The 19,640-nt window shown below is 42.6% G+C and overlaps 1 protein-coding gene and 1 long non-coding RNA gene across 25 annotated transcripts in view; both read left to right on the forward strand.

Moving 5' to 3' along the window:
• LOC100649948 overlaps positions 1 to 19,640 on the forward strand; it is a 168,294-nt gene that overhangs the window by 44,027 nt on the left and 104,627 nt on the right. The window lies entirely within an intron of this gene.
• Positions 4,969 to 19,567, forward strand: LOC125386506. The gene is made up of 3 exons (XR_007226731.1): positions 4,969 to 5,402; positions 15,359 to 15,722; positions 19,550 to 19,567. It is a non-coding gene; the product is annotated as an uncharacterized LOC125386506 (long non-coding RNA).

Genomic DNA, 19,640 nt, shown 5'->3' on the forward strand with positions numbered 1-19,640 from the left:
GTTCACGGGAATCAAAGTTCAGATTATTTGACATTTTTATGGTTGATTCTATGAAAATGTACAAAGACACAGAGTTACTTTTCCCTACTTGATACACGACATCTTTGTTTCTTTTTCATGGAAATGCTAGTATCCACCCTGCGGTACCATAAAGCTTAGTTATTCGAGCGAAATAGGTCGACCTGCCTGTGAACTTGCGACCCGCTGTTAACTTTGTTCGAAAGTAAATCATTCTCGCTCGCGCTTTTCCGGCCAACCTCTTTCGATTTTTCGGAAATCCTTTTGCGACAGTCGTCGTCGGCCATACACTTCACGTCGTAAGACTCTAGTCGCATACTGCCGCTCTAAAATACGTGGACATCTGCACTTATTCTTAACAGAGTATCAATTAGACAATTCCAACAGATAGAAAGAGGCAGCACGATTTTTCCAACGTCTATACGACAGTGTATATCATAGTTGTTGGGTCGATACAAACACAAATTTTCCACGTGAAAAGAAATTTTATGGACAGTTTATATTGGGTTGGCAACTAAGTGATTGCGGGCTTTGTCATTACCATCTAATGACAAAGTCCGCAATTACTTAGTTGCCAAGAGAAATAGAAATGTCGAGGCGCGTGATAGGAAGTGCGATCGTCCGGTCTACGTTACGAACAGAATTCTATCGCGCGATTAAACGTTGTTGTTAGGGAGAAATTGTTCGCGTGTATTCGAGCTACGACAAATGCTTCGTATTCTGATTCGATAAGCAACAGGATATTTAAATCTGCTTTTCTTATGCAAAGCAAACAATACAGGGATAGCTCAATGTTCAATAGCGAAGAGTACAGAGGCGAGGGACAAAAGCGTTTATTGTGAGATAAAAAATACAAGCAACGGATAGGTAATAAATAACAGAATGAATAAAGCAAAATGAAGTGTAGTAGGGAGCGTGTTTATACAGGGTGGTGCTTTCTAACTGGTCGAGACGAAGAAACAAATTTTCCATGTGACGCGTTGTTTCCGTATCCGATAAAGTGGAGTTTGGAAGTTTATCAAATATACTTGGAGGCCGAGCACAGGCTGGCTATGAATAAACAATCAGCAGAAGGTTCTTATTACGCGAGAATAAAATTGTAAAATAACATTTTCATGGTTTTCACGCAAATAGACTTCGAATGTGTTTAGTTAAGAACCGAACATGGCACACGTGCACGACACATTCGAAAATTTATCTTCCTCGGAAAGGAAGCAGCTTACGAAACCAATCTCCTTCTACGTTTTTCACTTATTTTCACACGTAGTTTAACCTTCTGTCGATTATTCGCTGCTGTCCAATCGGCGATCGATCAAGTTCCAGCGTATTTGTCAAATTTTCAAAGCCGATTTGCTCGGAAACGACAACAATCCCATTCTACATTTTCTCCAATGACGAGCAGAGAAATAACCAAAGAGTCGACACGTTTTTACGTTACCCTAGTTACTCGCAAGTTTGAATTTCATATTTTCCTTGTAATTTACGTTCGCAGTTTGCGTGTTGTTGGATTGGCAACTAAGTGATTGCGGGTTCTGTCATTACGTGGTATTGGCAAGATCCGCAATCACTTAGTTGCCAAGCTAGACGGTGCAATTTCTGCACCGTCGACCTGAAACTAACAAACAGATAGATGTGCCGTGTTCAATTGCTAAGACGACTGTAGGTGTACGAGCGATATCAGCGGTGGGTGCGTGCACGCATTCTTCAGTGGGTTATCGTGTGTCGGTGAAAGGTGGAAGAGAAGAGATGGGTCGGCGACTGTGGTGGGGCGAGGGGGTCAGACCGAGGTCGGGGTCGGAGCTGTGGGGCAGGAGAGATGAGGAAGGACCGCACCCACCCCGGTTTATCGACCGGGTTACACCCTTAGCCAGCGCTCTCACAAATTCTCCACCTTATTACTTACGTTTTCCTCTTTTCTCTTCTCTTCTCTATCTTCTTATTTTCTCGCCAGCTTGGCGGACGCATTTTCCGAGAGGAAAAGCTCGACGAATTATTACGTTCGCGAAGAAGAACTGGGTTACGAGAATCGATCGCGTTTCTCGCGGTCAATGAAGAGAATTTGACGAAAATATTTCCGGTGGAATGGGAACGTTTGGATAAAAATTACGACCAGGTGAACACGATCAACGTTCACGGCTAATCTGTTGAGGATTTTTCAAGGTTGTTTTGCGCATCGCTCCTTTCGTTTCTTCCTTTTCAACGTTACGATCGACGCGCTAGAAACCAGTTTATAAACGGACGACTATCTTTGTCCGCCTCAATGTTTCCGACTGTCTCGCGGATTACGGAGATAAGCTTGCGTAATAAAAAAGATTTCGCGATAATCCGTTGGAAAATCTGTTGCGAAGACGTTTCACGACTCTCTGTTACAGTCGCCTGAAAATTTGAACTCGCCAGCTATCGAGTCGTAGCTTGGGTGGAAGCCAACGTCTCCGCTCGCGAGGACGTTGCTTTCCAGTCCTTTGACCTCGTTTCCCCAACAGATATCATCGCATAGGTAAACGAAGGGATGAAACAGCGACGAAAGTTAAGAATCTCGTGAATTGTTCGTCAACCGTTTAGTTTCTTTAGACTGTTTCGCGTAGCTGGAAGAGCGACGATTTTCCATGACGCGTCTCTTCATTTTGCATCTAAGTAGACTGGCTATTAAATATCAGCACACCCACTGATACAGCGTAGAACCTAATGAACAAAGTAAACCCACAAAATAATCTATCAATCGTATCGACTAATCGTTTGTTTTATAAAATACCAAACAACGTAGAATTTGTTCTGATAAAACTGACTCGTTGGAAAAAGCGTAGCGCAGCCGACGTGATTATGGCGTTAGTTCGTAGCGAGGAGCCGAGAAGAGAAAAACGTGGAATGAGCAGGCAATGTGTGAAATAGGAGCGCAGGAAACAAATCCTTGGGGCCGCTTCCGCTCCGTTTCGTATTTCGCGGCGCGGTGGGTCGAAACAATGGGGTGTGAGGATACGTAAATCGACGCTGGAATCGAATAAAAAGTCGAGCAACCGATCACCGCCCCTACCAACGACATAAACCAACTTCCGTTCGAAAGTAGACGACGAAGATGATTCAATTGCGCGGTTAGCGTCGATCGAACAGTTTGCAGCGATAAGCAGCTGCGATGGTGCAATTACGTTCGATATCATTACGTAGCAAAATTCTGTTTGAAAAAGTAGGAAACTTTTGATAAATTTTATATAAATTTATATTTAAATTCTATGGAATTCAAACTTCCCGCCAACCGACATATTTTACTTTTGCTTTGTTTTACCGGCAGCCATTTTACTGAACAGATTAATTTAAGACTTAGAAAATCGATTTCCAGGTAAAATTTGTAGTAGATTTGCTATTAATTGTTATTGGATAGAATTTAATTTATTCTTAAAATAAACTCGATTTTCCATAATCGATCGTCTTATTTACCCCAAGGATTTACGTTATTTCATATAGCATACAATGTTAGTGTGTTTAAGGCCATTTTAAAAATTGATGGAAACCTCGTCTCTGTTGCAAGCAAATTTTACACGTACGTCGATTAATACTATATAATAGTATAATAAATAAAATAATATTAATAATAACAGATAAAACTCGGCCAAGTCTTCTTGGTCCCTTAACAGACAGAAGATCGACATCTTTCATTCCACTGGTCTGTGGCAGTTGAAAAAATCCAACGCATAAAGTCACAAGCCCTTTTTATTTGAATATCTAACATCTACATATTTTTCTATCTTGTACAATATATTAGGTTGTCCGGAAAGTATCTTTCTTTCGCAAACGTGTTTTTTATAACAGTTGACCTTCGTACAAACGTGAAACCAAGTCTGTGAAATGTCACGGTGTTTATCTCAACAAAACAAAAAGAATCCTACGTAATTCGACGAAATAATATAAAAGAAGAAACGTTGTGCGTCTATTATTTCCTGGTAAAACGAAAGAAACTTTTCGGACAACCAAATACCTTCACTACCAGCCTTTCCATTAATTATTTAGTCAAAAATTCCTTTCAAATTAAATTTACGTGTTCTCAGTATGAGCAAAATTAATGTAGATTATACAGTTTTTTAACATGCGGATTTAAAATAATAAATATATAGCTAAATATAATTATAAACAAATGAAACTCATTAGCTGTCTTGTTAATATTTGTTACGATACTTTTTCATATAATAATGCGAGTCGTCACCTATCTGTTAGAATATGCACGCATTACCGTTGCTTTGTTTTCGCAAACATAACAGTTTTTATCTCAACAAATGAACATTTTGATTCTTATTCATTTTACATAAATAGAAAACTAAAATCAGTTATAGCTCCGAATAAAAATGAAAGATGACATTAATTGTACTAAAAATTCATCAAAACGTTTTTATATGTCAGAAATCTTTAAATCCTGAATGTTATGTGCTAAACATAAAATAAATAATATGACAAGACACAGTGATGATTTAAAACATTTCGTTCTAAAACCATCGACAGATTTTCTTCATCTTTTCGGACAACCTACCATATCTATCCGAAAATGTGAAGTTTCGTCGTTGATAGACCGCGACGACCAAATTACTGTAACGTTGTATCGTTGGAAATCCGAGTTCGTTGGTACAGCAGTCGCTCGTACGAATGCTACGCGAGGTCCTCGTGAAGGAAGATCGAGGTCAAAGGGAGAGACGACGTGATTGGCAGCGAACCAGCAAGGGCTAATCGATGCGCGAGAAACCGGAAGTCGGAGACGGCAGCGGAAGAAGAGGAGAGAAGAAAAAAGAGAAAAGGGAAGCAATGGAACGGAGAACGGAACGAAAGACGTTGAAGATGAAGAGAGAAGATCAGAGGTGAATGACGCAGAAAGACAGATGGAAGGGTGACGGAGTCGGCAAGGAGAGGATGGAGAGCGCGCGGACTGCAAAAGCAACGAAGAACGTCGAGTGCGAGGGAGTTGGAGGAAACGCAGAACGCCATGGAGCAGCGAGAGGAGAGAAGAGGAGCGAAGAGGAGAGGAGAAGAGAGGAGAGGAGAGGAGAGAAGAGGAGAAGTGAGGAGAAGAGGGTAACGCGGTGCAAGCTTGTAGGGAGCGTCAGTGTCAGTGTGCATGCGGACGGCGAGTCGGCTGGCGGTGTGGGAGTTGGCGTTGCGTCGCATCGGCAGCCAACCTGCAATTGCAACTGTGAACGCCAACTCGTAGAGCGCGAGTTTCGAACCGATCCATCGGCAGATCGAACGTGTCGACTCGAGTTCCGTCCGTTCGAGCCGACAGTGCGCGACGTTCCGGACGATGCGAGACAAGTTCGTTGCTTCGCGATCGCGGAGTGGCTGGTTCATCGAGCGAGATATTTCTGCGTACGATTGCTCCTCCGATCGATCATCCATAGGAAGCTCGTGTATGTTTTGATAGAGACAGAAGTAGAAAGAAGTCTATCGTTAAAAGAGGAAAATGTAGAGATAGGAGAGGGAGAAGAACAGGTTCTGCCGTCGCGGCTCCGCCTTTCCTCTTCCGCCGCCGTCTCTGCCAACTTTTATCCGCCCCACGGTGTTCTATTAAAACGCGTCTGTATCTCGTCCCATCTTCTTCCCTTGATTCGTGCACTTTAAACGCTCCATGTCCTTGGGTGTAGACCAGATTCAGCTAAGTGGCGAGTTTCCTCGATGGAACAGGAAGAATTGGGAATTGGCGCGCTTGACATTTCGCGCCTGTCGATTATTCATCCTCCTCTTGCTGCGATAGAATCGCGTCTCTACGACCGGATAGCGTAACGGATGCGAGGGTTAAATAGCGGACGAGAGACGATTCATCGCATGTGTCCTTGACCCAACTCGAAGGCGTATCCGACAGCGCTTCGGTGAACGCTCGTTATTCTTCCCTTTCCTAGTTATTTATTTATCGCTCGCGAGAGAAGCCTAGGATGTGTACGAAGAATACAGAAATTACATGGACGTGACGATAAAATATGTACATTGTACATACGGTTATTCTCAAAAGCATTGAGAGCGGCGGTTAAGTTGTGCTACAGTGGCAATACTCTTGGGAGACAGCGTAGATGGAACGGCCTGAAAAAATAACGTTCACACAGACGCGTTATATTTTATGAAATTACCGTTCAATCCCCCAGTGGAGCTCGGTTTTCAACCAACTTGCCATTACGTGCAAACGTATCGACTCTGTCAGCCTTCTAAGTATTCACCAGAGTGCATGATCTACAAAATGGATCAACTATATCGGATCCAGATAAATAGAACGATAGCCTATAGCACGCGAAAGTGTGCTTGTGTATCTTGTTATAGTGCACGCACCGTTGCCACCCACGTCAGATACGTAGAAGCCAGACCCGTGAACTTTGCATCTGCAAATTTTTCTAAAAGCGTTCGTTCGTCCATCCTTTCAAATAAAATTACCGTCGGGTCAATGAATTCGTCATTGACGCTCTCGCGAACATTTTTCATCGATTCGTAAGTGGAATACGATTGTCCACGATCTGTCCAATCGAAATCTTTTCGTCGGTCTTCCGGAAAACGGACAAACGAAAATTATTCGTTGGACAAATCGTGGACAATCGTGTTCCACTTACGAGTCGATGAAAAATATTCGCGGCTATGTCGATGAAGAATTCTTTCGTTTGATCGTAATTTTATTTTAACACGTTGACTGTCACGTCACCCGTATTCGGGTGACAGAAAAGTTTCTGACAGGACCGCGTCATCCGTATTCGGGCGACACTTATTTGACTACTCGCGAAGGTTCGTCGTAGGTATTTGAAAAGATATTCCACAGGAAGTAATAAAACTATTGAATTGTTATAAAAGTAATACGAAAATGGTTTATTAAGAAAATTATTTAGAATGTAAAAGCTTGAAGCATTCTATACAAAGCTGAGTTTGGTCGGGACAATTTGGACAATAAGTTGTTGTTTTCTTTAAATTCTCCCGTGTCTTTGATCGGTCCGTTCGACGTCTTTTATGTGCATAACATAGTTTGCATGCGCGTCTAATGCTTCTTCCGGAATCATTTTTCCGAACGGCGATATTATGCTGACTTCGTGGAAGACAAGGATTTTTTGTATTTTCAGACAACCCTAATAATTTTGCAGCGAATAATTCTCTAAATCTTCTAATATTTACATCCTTCCTTGTTGCAATTTTCTGATACAAGTAAATTTATTATTTCGTCATTAACGAACAGCTCGAACACATCGTATGGATTAACATCGCCAGGTAATTGTCTAATGAGGCCGTCTGTCTCGGAAAAAAATGACTTCTGTCGACCACTAAATTCATTCCATTCACCAAACTGAATTGCACTTTCCTCTGTATCTTCAGTTCTTCTTTCTTCCTCAATGACCAATTCTTGTAAAATCTCGTCAACAGTATCTTCATTACATTCAGTGTCACTACGATTGCATTTATCAATATCCGAATCAGAATCAGACGATGTAATTCTATTTATATTTCTATTTCTAGGAAATCTGATTTCTTCCTCATTGCTATTATCCGAATTTTTGTAAACCTCGTAAAAGCTTTCTTTTTCACTGCTATTTGACTCACTAAGAAATAAGTTTTCCATTTTTCCCTTCGACATTGTAACGAATTAGGGCATAGATTTTAAGTTATCTAAAATATCGGTGGCAGTCTAACAGAATACGCTTGGTATAGCGGCACTCGTGGCCTGAAGGAGATTTCATTGAAAACACGCGTGGCAGTCAACGTGTTAAAGGGCGAACGAGCGAATGTCGTTTGCTCTTTTACAAAAGTTTGCGCTTTGTCGACGCCAACTTCTCGGATCCGTAAAAGTCAGTTGTACGCCGTTTAAATCTGTGCGATATTTTTGAACGTTTCCACAAGTATAAATTCCTAATATAATTTCCTAACGTAAATGCATCCGCTGGCTACGATAATCCGAAGGTTGTACGACATGAAAATCACACGAGAAAGACACGACATAAGCTCATTCGTGTTAATTTTTTAGCCGTCGATTCGCATACGTCGTGCTGCAGTTTGGATCAAGTTACCTCGTTTAAAAATCTAGTTTTCCTGCCTAGTCGTTGTCTATGTGACGATTAAACGACGGACAAATATGCTCTCCGACAGGTTTCTCGGCTTCTCGGTTTCCCGGCCGCGACAGACACGAGAAGGCACGTTGTATTATATTTAGACGATCGATCGGCGATCCGGCAGTTTTTACTCTGCAAATTTGCATGGACGTGGTGGTGATTTTAAAAATAAACCATTTCCCTGCTGGTAGCGCTATACGGCACGTTACGATTGTCCTTGACCCGTAGAAAGCCCATTCGGGTGGACGCGAAGTAGACTCGCGCGTTCCTTCACGCTCCAAAAGTTGCGCGTACTCGGTCGATTCGCTTTAAAATGGAGCACTAGAAACAAAAAAAAAAAAGAAGAAACGAGAACGAGATCCATGGCAGGATCGTTTTCTCGATCTACGAGAATTTTCTTCCATTTCGAAGATCATCTTTGTAGGAGAACGACGTAGGTGACGTTCGACTTTAACACGCATCGAGTATTGCACGAACAAAGCGAGCAACCATAAAAGAGTTGGAAATTGTCGTTCTAACTTCTGCTACAGGCTACCCCATTTCACGTTATGTTTCTCTATGAAAATGTGGTTAAAATAAAAAATCCAAAGAAGAGATCATGGTTCGACTATAATCATCGGTCGTGAATCGAGGAAAATCGTATGCATCGTATTTGCAGGACGAAAGCTTTCGTTTCCGCTCCCTTTGGCAAGCGTGTCGATTGCATCGGTAGAGGCGCGACGCCCGGCGTCGTCGTCGCCGCGACTCTTTTTATATCCCAACTCTCTGTTCGTTCTGATGGCGTACACCTTCGAAAAGCGCGTCTCGTCGTTTCTTTTTTTCCTCCTCCCTTTTTCATTTTTTTTCTCTTTTTCTTTGTTCATAGCATGCTCAGGGCGCAATCCTCTTTCCGCCAAATGCCCCGCGGATTCGCCTCGACGATAAAACGACGTCTGGCATCGGCAGAGAAACGCGGCGACCGTAATTAACAGCCACTAGCTTTTTTCCAATCGTTCGAAGCTGCGAGACGTTATTTTCCAACGAATGATCGTATTAAGTTTAAAATAAGTGCTCTTTTCGATTTAATCTGGTCGTTCGATTTTACGATCGATAAAAAGAAACTCTAATCACGGAAATTTTATGAAGAGGCTGCGTTTCGGTCGTTCGTCTCGGCCGCGCGAACACAACGTTAAATTGCTTTCGATAAACCGGGCAACACACTTTAAACGCTAGAAGTTATTTTATCCCTTCGTAGATGTCGTATTGGTCGCGGACGATGATTCATCTAACGATATGTTCGCAAGGAAAAGGAATTTCTTCTGAGCGAAGTCGAATCGCAGTTTCCAATTCATCGCGTTTACGCGATGCTCCTGGTTGTTGGTTTTCTCGTCGCGTCCCTCTTTTCGTCTTGTGCATTCAGCGGCGTTAACGATCTCTTCTAAACTACTCGTAGGCCGGTGAAGAGGTACGGCGCGTCGCCAAGACAAAAAGAATCGTAGCGTCGCGAACGAGAAAGAACGGCAGTTAGTAAGCGGAGTGGTCTCGTTTCATTTTGCTCTTACCGCCTCTTTTCTTCTCTTCTTCCTCCTACTGCGTTTCCTTCCTTTTACCCCACCCCTCGTTCGCTAGGTTTTGTTCGTCGAGTCGCGACCAACTCGTCCAAGTCGAAACCTGGTGTCCTCACTACGTGCACGACGTCTCCGCAACGTCATGTTGTCCGCGCATTCAGATTAACCTCGCGAATTGGTCTTTCCTACATCTTTGATCAAACTACGATCACCATTTGTGTTAATGTTATTTTATGATGTTTCGTGGTGAAGCGCATTCGTGTTCTTGTTACGCGTGTAATTTGGCACCAAAACGAGTCGTAAATGTGACGTGTCTCATCTTACATTTGCCGGCTTTTTTATCACGAAAATTCAACATTAACAATGACGTTCGCGTTATGAATTTACAATTTTTCTAAGAACATGGATGGCTGACAGAACTAGAAGTACTTGCCTACCTTAGTCGGTAGCTTCATGACCAACTAAATGTCATGATATTAAATTGCGTGGAAATAAGCGAGAAAAAATGCCACGGCCTCGTGCAATGTTGTCAAAGCCGTAACATTTATTCTCGTTACGCGAAGACGTACGTCGCGTTCTACAACTAAAATTGTTGAAACTAATACGATTCGGTTACTGATATTTCATTAGTTGCATTTTATAAGAAGAAACGATTTTAATACGCGGTTTGGTCGATATACTGTTTGAAATATGAACCATTCGTTCTCGCTTTAAAACACCTAAACAATTTCTCTTGCTAATAATGCACAACACTATAGTGTTGTAGTGTTATAGCACCAATAATGCACAACGCGTTTCGTAACTCTGAACTCGAATTGAAAATTACTACGAACAGATTAATTTGGTTTAACGACCGAACATGTTGAGAGTAGCGGGCTGGTGCTAGGAAGCAACTAGGGAGGAGTAGAGTTTGTAGTTTCACGGTGGACGAATTAATTTCGCGATCTTCTCGTTACATTGGTGCAAAAGAAGAGACAACTTGTCGTTCGTTGAGACAAGGGAAAAAAGCAAGTGGTAGAAGTGGTGCGACGAGGAGACGCGAGGAGCACAAACGAAGTTAAGCTCGTGGAAAGACTCGTCTCCAATTATCCAGCGTGGCACGAGTGCCGACCGAGTTGCGACAGAAAACGCGACGCTGATTCCGTTCGTCCAATTACTTTCGAAACAGTCCTCTCCGTATCAATTTCGAATCTGCGTTCTACTTTGAAAGATCATTAGGGTTCCATGGATTCCAGCTTGCCAGTTACGCGCTGATAAAACTCCTTTCGCAAGAATTTGTCGAATATAGCACGTCGTGAAACGCGACACACACTATCACTGTTGGGCAACTCTTTCTTCTCCAAAACTCTTTCTCTCGACGTTCTCAACGGTAACAGGATTACGTTTTGACTCAGAAACTTCTAACAATCACGATATATCAAAGCTGTGAAAAAAAGTTGTCGTTATAAAAATCCGACACCTTTTACGGTCTTCGCGCACCACACACGCGTTCTACACGGTAACGTGAAACACCCGGTATAACTCGATTCTCTTATGCTTTCGTCGTCCAATACGAGGCATAACGTGCTTTCATTTGGCCGAATATATCCAGTAGCAGCGGAAATTACCCGAATTTGAATATTGCAAGCATATTTTATGATATTGGGAATGCGTTGCGAACAGCGAACTGCGTTAGTCAGATCGGCCAACTACCAAACTGACGGAACAAAATTATTTGTGGTTAATTAAGACCGTTAGTCGACTGAGTCGCCTCTCGTTGCTTTCTTCTCTCATGCGGCTGAATATTTAGCTGCTACACATCCACCTAAACTTTTTCGCTTTGTTTTCACCCTAAAACCAGAGACCTTTCACCCTAGACACGGTCACGATGTCGATAGGCACGCGCCACAGCCAGAAGCAGAACGTAAAGAAGGAAGGCGCGCCATCACGCATCTTTAGCTTCCAATGGATCCTACCGGAAGTCAGGGACGTTTCTAGATTTACGCGTTGCGTCATCTATCGTATTTTAAGGCTTGCACGCATGCACGCACGCACGCATATTAGCACGAACAGATGGCAGCACGCAAGCCGCACCACAGCCACAAGGTGTAAGAACACCACGGATTGATCACATCCTGCCTGATCGGTTTATTCTTCACCGACCAGTAATCGGATATCGCGGCTCTTCTTTCGGCATCTCGCGTAACGCGCACCGTGCAAGAAAACGCGAAGCTTTCAACGATCGTTGGGTTTCTGCCAGCGTCAACCGCAAGAAGAGAAAGTTAAATACTCAAGGGTGCCATAAATTACGTTCTGTTCAAGTTTATAGACCTACTTAAAAAACAGTCATTTTGTATCGCACAACACATTCTACTTTTCGGTTAATTGTTTATAAGTAGACTTCCATAGCTCATAGACTTCCATGATTTTTTAATACGTTGTAGAAATCAACATTTTACGCTACTATCTTCTATATTTCTTCCACCATATTGCACTATGTTTCCTATACGTATAACCGCCGCTCGGCCTTCATTTCCGAGATATTGGGAAAACAGCAGTGGTCGGTATCGTACAGCGAATTCTACCTGCAATTGTCGCTAGTATTAGTCGGCGGGTGCCTTACAGCGGTCGGATAAAATAACAACCTACCTGAACCTAAATTCTTATCTTTTGCTTATATAGATTTTATATGGATTCGAATCAGATGTCATTTTGCGCAATTGTACGCTGAATTCACCATAATGGTAGCGACAGATTTCTGCGATTCTCTCGGAAACTAAGAACGAGCGACGGTTAGATGTAGAAGAAAAAGGTGTGCAAAATGTTGACTTCTGTAACGTATTTAAAAATCATAGAAGTAGGTACGCTAGATGTACCCCTATTGGGTGGGCAAATAAGTGATTGCGGATTTTGTTAATACCTCCTAATGACAAAATCCGTAATCACTTAGTTGCCAACTCAATAATATAAAAATGCAGATAATTACCAACATTTATTTCTTATAGAATCATTGCAACATTTTATCAATTTTGAAGAACATTATACGAATTATATTTTAAAGCTTTATTTACGTGGTAATCAGATACTAGAATCAGCAGAGTTTTAGCAATAAAATGTTTCGATAAAAGATTAAGAACAAAAATGTACAATTTATCTTCATAATATATATATGTGAAATATCGAAGTCCTTATCAAAAATGAAAGCTATGCTAAGATTTTTGGGCATGAATGTACATCAGCGGTAAATTTTAATTTAATTCCAAGGAAACCTTTTTCAATTTACTCTGTGTAATTCAAACCACAAATAGTACTTGGGATAATTCCGATTGGTTAATTACGGCCTTTGCAGTTTGCCGAATACACCTGGCCGGGCTTGCAGAACAGCGATCGATTGTTCTCTCTCGTTCCGACGTTTTCGACGGACCCGTTATTAGTCCGTAATTAACGTTATTACGAGGAAACGCGCGTTTATGGTAATCGGGATGAAACCGTACGACACGAACACTATACTCGCGTTGCTTATTCTGGCGAGGAGATTATTCCAGCTCGACTTACACGCGATGTATAATCGGTGGCGGATCGTCGAGAATCTCGCCTAGTTTTTCCAACCATTTCGCCAACCTTTGCTCTATTCCGCGTTTCTCGTTCAGTAAGCCTCTTAACCGAGAGTCGAACGCGGAAAGAAAGTCGCTGACTCGAGAACAGACGTCGCTAGCTTCTCTCTGCGTCTGTTGCAAACTTCAGCTTAATCGCTACTTAAGAGTCACGTGATCGCGCCTCGTTCTGCGATTTCGCAAATTGCCACGAGGAAACGTTCGCTCGTCTCATCGTCCCACCGCACCCTACATCCTTGAAGAGAGATGTTATCGATTCTCGTCATATTCCTCGCAAACATCGTGCAACACCATCTTTCCTTGAATAACGAACGGACCAGTGGATTCGGAGAAGAATTCGCTTGCAGTGGAGAACCATAATCGAACTCGAATTAACGGTACATCGAACCGAGTAGAATACTTTTGAAACGCACAGTATAGAATGCAGTATACAGTTACGTTCTTTTATAATCTCCGCTTGTATCACGAAAGCTAAGTAACGGTTTTTATTTGGCTCTAACGTTCACCGCGATAAAAACTGACTGGCGCGAAATGCTCAGCTGTTAGTTCAGTGGTACACTTGACTGTAGGATCAGCCAATTAACCAAATCATCGGCTGCATGATAATGACGATTAAAGGGCAACGAATGGTTCGATGGACGATAGGCCGTCACAATGGACACGCCGCTTAACCCAGTTCCAAGACGAATTTCGACCGGTCGTTTATGGAAATCCAGCGTTGGCGCGCAGTTGCGCGAATTCCAGCCACCGAATTACATCGAATTTGAGGTGGCGGAAGCGCGCGCGTCATCGCCACCCCCTGGCCACCGCCGCCGCCCCAACCCCATTAGTCTCCGGGTGTACGGGCTGGCCCGCAAAATGCCTCTCGCGTAATTGCGAATTGCCATCGTTGCGTTCGACGATCGATTTCCGTGAGAGCGCAACGAGGTGATTCGTCGTTGTTCCTCCACCGAACCGGGTTACTAGTTAATTTCATGTCGTTCGCAGCACAGCGGATCGTATTACGTTTCGTAACAACGTTCAATTTAAGCTCAGCCCGATATCTCTGAATTTCGTTTATCCCGATATACGATTAACCGCGATTCTCCTCTTCCTGCTTTGTTACTTTGATCTCTGCCGCGCCCTTCCACCCCGTGTCCACGTCCAACCGCTCTTTCTATTTCGCTTCAATTATTGTGTTTCCTTCCACCAGAGTAAATTGCCTCGACCCGATGGGAAAATTTCAACGTTTTAACGACGCTGGTAGCGGTCGGAAGACGCGTTTCTCCATACCGAAACTAATCTCTGCAGCCACTTTGCCTTTAGCCCGTTACTACCTGTACGTGTAGGATAGATTCCGCGGTACAAATTCACCAGCACACGGATCACAGATACGTTCAGTCGTATCTCTTTGGTTCACGAGGTTGCCTCGAGAACACGACTATAGAGCGACGTGAGCTTAAACTTGCAACGTAGAGACAATTAATTTTACGCGTCACTGGATTTGAGAGGTACTTGATCGTAATTACGAACGACGTATGTTTCTTTACGGTTCGATCGCTTCGCTTCGAGCGGATCTTCGACTGGGAAACTTTCTCCCTTTGAAACTGCCGAAGTTCTCGCTCGAGATATAAGATTGTATCGCACGGTGCAAGATACCTTATTTTACGTCTTTTTGGACACCTACTCTGTTCGGACGTTTGAAATAAACTCCTCCTTTCTTACGATTAGACTTAAATCGATAAATCTGACAAACGACGAAGTATTGGAAAATCTTTTTCCCTACATATTAAAAACTTCGTTAGGTAGCTCTCGATTATCGAGGTAAGCGACACACTATTCATCCATAAACTCGACACAGATTGCTGATAAAGAAATATCGATTGACCCTTTAGTTATTAAATATTGATCAGAGGTTAGGAGATTTTTGTATTTTCATTACTATTCTTCTATGATTCGTTACTTGATAGAATTTGAAATAATATTACGGAGAAATGAACGCGAGAATGAACATCGTTTAATAAATTTGTTCGTCATCCCATCGTCATTGGCATCTGACGTTCGAAATGCCGAGCAAAATCGCGATTCTCGATTGTAGTTGGTTGAGCGGCCGATAGAGGGCAGGACCGCGAGGGCGAACCAATGCCAGGAGTAAAAAACCGTTTTCCATCAGATTGACCGGGTTTCAAGGGCCGCGTTAGTGTTTGTGGTGGTGATGGTGGTGGTGGTAGTGGTCGAGAAAATCGAGTGGTTACGGCGGTGTCGATCGATCGTCGGAATTCCCGGCTGCTGTTCGGACAGGTTGTCTTTCACGGAACGATGAGACCATCCGTCTATCGATAACCGATCGTCTCGATACACCGCCGCGTGGGTGCATCTAGTGCGAAAAAGTGAACAGGATCCTTGTCCGGGATATACCGCTCATTCAAGTGTTGAGTCGCAAGACAGAATGTGCAGCAAGTGCAGCGAGTGTTGCCAGGGATCTAGGCACAGTGTGGATGCTAGCCCCACGCCAGGATCAGATTCCGAATCTTCAGGTAACCATAGCGGCGCTTCCTAAGAATTTCACGGTTAACCTCAAACCTATTTATTTTCCCTTACTTTTAAAACAAGAGGTGTAACCAAATTCTTAACGCAGCTTTCGTGTAAATGCTTTTACGATACTTTTTAAGATACACGAAAAAAGAAATATAAGAGGAAGCATTGTGAATGGTTAAAGCTAACGTCAAACAATTTCTTAATATTACGAATGTTGTCCTTGATTGCCTGTGAGATATATTCGTCGAATCAGTTCTCCGATTCCATAGTAGCTTTTGGCATGTAATCAGGATGACTGGCATTCTATTATTCTTCGTCGTCATAAGCAGATAAAAAGAAGACATTCGTGACGGTAAAAAATTATTTAGATTAGCGTTAATTCTGCGAAATATTTCTGTTACATGTATTTTTTTCTCTACCTTAACACTGGCGGCGATGAATAATAATTTACGCGAAATCTGCAGTTATCGGTTCGGTTTTTCTCTTCTCAGATGTAAATCCGATCTCCTCGGAATGGACAAAAAGTCGGACGTACTTGAAAATTGCGCGCGTTATGGGATTACAGACGACCGATACGAAAGAAAACGACTCGTTTGTTTCCTTCTACCGAAGAAAACTTCCGCTAGCTTTATCTAACGGAGAATGAAAAAAAGCGTTTGGCGAGACGTTTCACGAAAGGCTAGAATTTCTCGCGCATCCGCCTAATCTCCGCTCGAGTCTTCTCGTTCCCTTGCGGGCGTCTAATCGGTAGAAACACGGACGCGGATATTTCCTGCGAAGAGAACACTACGTATCTAGGGACTTTCTCTAGGATCTCAGTCAAACTTTTAATCTCTCGTTGTTGCAGTCTATGCAATGTACATACAGGGTGTCTCCTAACACGTGGGCAGTATTTCCGATTAGGGATGTTCGATTCCGTTTCTCCAGATAATCAAATCTCTGCAGTTTCTACCCGAACCGATTCTTTGTTTTAAAAATTGAGAATTGAATATTTTTAGCGTTACTAAGGAAGGTTTCTCGCCGCAACTACTCGACGAAAGGCCGGCAGACACGTGCAGCAATTTAGCTTGATAACTTTATCGTGGTTCAAGTGTGTACAGTCATGGTATTTCATGCTTACGTACATTTGCCCGAAAGATACACGAATATCTTTTTGCTTTTCTAAGTATACGATTTAATCTACATGTAAGAACGCGATTTACGCCTATTTACAGTTTAACATTTCCAGAGATTAACCTCTTAGGTACGGCGGAATTACGTGTAAGAGATACAGCACTGCAATGTGTGACGGATAATTCTCTTCTCTACGCAAGCACATCGCAATGAAGATTTTGATAACTAAATTATCATTTTTCTTAAAGATACGATGCATAGACTTTAACTTCAATAATTTACTTTAATAATTAAGAATACAATTGTGTGTAATATATTTTAAGGCGCGGAACGACACATAGGCCCACGTCACAATTTTCATACTCATAGCATGATAGTGTTTTTCAAATTGCTCTTCGTTTTCTATTTTGAAGCGACATTTTGAGGTTGGAGATTCTAAAAAATTATAAGGATACGGATCGGCATGTTAAAAACAGCAACTAACAATGGTATATTTAAATTAACGAAAAGCAACAATTGATACCTGGCACTGGCGTATCAAAAACAAAGACTATATATTCTATCTGTATATTGCTAACACTGTTATAAAACGTTGCGAGGGCAAAAAAAGGGTGAAGCAAGACAAATGAAAAAGATCATTTAGTTCAAACGGTGAACGTATCAGTCAGTAGAGTGAGCCACTATAGTGGCGCATAGTGCCTAAGAGGTTAAAAGATAATTATTTAGAAAGCTGTGGTCATCTTCGTTTCGATGATTCGTTAATACGTTGTTCAGGTCATGATTCTGGACAACTTTCTCCTACACGTATAACCGTCGCTCGGCCTTAGTTATGGAGATATTTGCAAAGAACTGCCGATACCACTAATTCTTCCTAGAATCGTACATCCGTGACACAGTACGCGTCTCTAGCGGCCTCTTTACGGCGGCTGGATAAAGTAACGTCCGACCAAACCTAACACTTATCATTTGTTTCTGTTTATATCAATTCTTTGATGTCGATTTTCTGGGACTTTTAGAAGAGTCGGTTCTCACGATTCCATTCGGATTCAATTTTTTAATGCGAGTTGAACATCCTACTAAATCGGATACTGATTCACCATTCAAGAACGATGGAGGAAGGTTGCGATATAAATTGGTATTCTCCCTGCGAGAAATACGAACCATTTATCGTAATTTGAAAATACGCGAACATTTCCTTCCAAACGATAAACTCGCGTTTATGCGCTCTTTCATCGTTCGTGAATGATGAATCAGCCCTTGAAATATTGCCCACTTGTTACGGTGATTAAGAATAAAAATTGCGAAAATTTCATTCGACCATTCATGTTTCTCGTCGCGTACCAACTTTCATGCTATAAAGTAGGTGGTTTTAGAAACATTGCGCTTTCTGACGCATCAATGTACCTGTTTTCCTACAGGGTACGATACTGACGGTAACGAGACTCTCTTCCGGCGGTCGCGTATGAACGAAAAGAGGATCGCTTAGGCGACACGAAAACGGCGACGGGTCCGTATCGTAAACGAGGTTACGAGGAGCGCGAAACGAGGAAAGGGTTGAAAGGAGGAGAGCAGAGAAAAAGCTAACGCGAGCGGCATAGCCTCGAGCCATCCTTTTCCTCCCCTCTTCTCGTCCCATTCTCTCTTTCATTCCGTAAATATACCGACCTTTTGACTTTTAGATTTTGCAGGACTTTCAGAGGGAAAGAGAGTTTATCGGAGGGCGTTTTCGCGCGAGATGTTTGTCATGGAAATCTTGCTATCTGGCAGAGCGCTTTTATTAAAACGTTGTCTCGATTTTATTAAATCCCAGATGCTTGTAAAAGGCTATCGTATCGGCGTCTCGCGTCTTGACCGCGTCGTGAAAAGTGCCTTTCCTATGCCAACGTTTCCAATATACCGAGAAAAATCGAAATAAATCTTGATCCTATTTGGAACACATGTCCGCGAGGATGAAAATGTAGCTGACTATTCAGCTGTCTGAGAGAATAAAAACAATTAAAACAAAAGGGTCTGCTCACCACAGTAAAATGACCAGCAGCTGTACGCGCCCTCTATCCTAACTTAACTTGATAGTCAGCCGAATAGTGAGCTACGTAACGCGACCTAAACCTAACTGGCTATGCTTTTACTCTGAGAATTTGCGCAGGTCCTGGCTACGGGGACAAGCGGTCCGCTTCGCGGATTAACCCTGCAACTCTGGGAAAATGGGTCGACAGGGTCGATAAATTTAAATTCATATCTCCCGCGTGGCTAAGAATGCGGAAGTAGCGAGAACGCGGGATCCTTATAAATTTACGCGACGCATAGCCCGTCGTCCCTCTGCAGGAACAGCGTGTTCTGTTCCTGAAATATGTAGGATGCATATATGTACCTAGCTCGTGCAACCAACACACGTACTCGCCCTTACGTTCATGGGTGCAGCTAAGCGCCGCGCTCTCCATTTCTATCCTGCTCTGCTCTGCTCTCCTCTCCTTGTTTCTCGAGCTGCGAGGTTTCAGCTGTGCTGGCAGCCGTTGCCGTCGAGCACCGAATAATTTTCAGGCAAACGACTCGCCTTCCAATTATCCCCGCGAGCGAGCTAGTCAAGTTGGAAGGAAGCGTACGTAGGATGATCAGAAATTAAGGTTCCTTGACTAATATATGTAATAGAGCTTGCCACGTGTACATGAATTAATAGACGATGAGAATGGCTGAATAATAATGGAACTTTTAGGTAACGTGAGAGCGACGGGCAAGTGGTATTTTGGTGCTACGCGTAGGGTGAAACTGTCAACGATGTACGTAATATACATGTATTATGATAT

This window comes from Bombus terrestris, chromosome 16 (assembly GCF_910591885.1).
Source record: "Bombus terrestris chromosome 16, iyBomTerr1.2, whole genome shotgun sequence".
Lineage (NCBI taxonomy): Eukaryota > Metazoa > Arthropoda > Insecta > Hymenoptera > Apidae > Bombus > Bombus terrestris.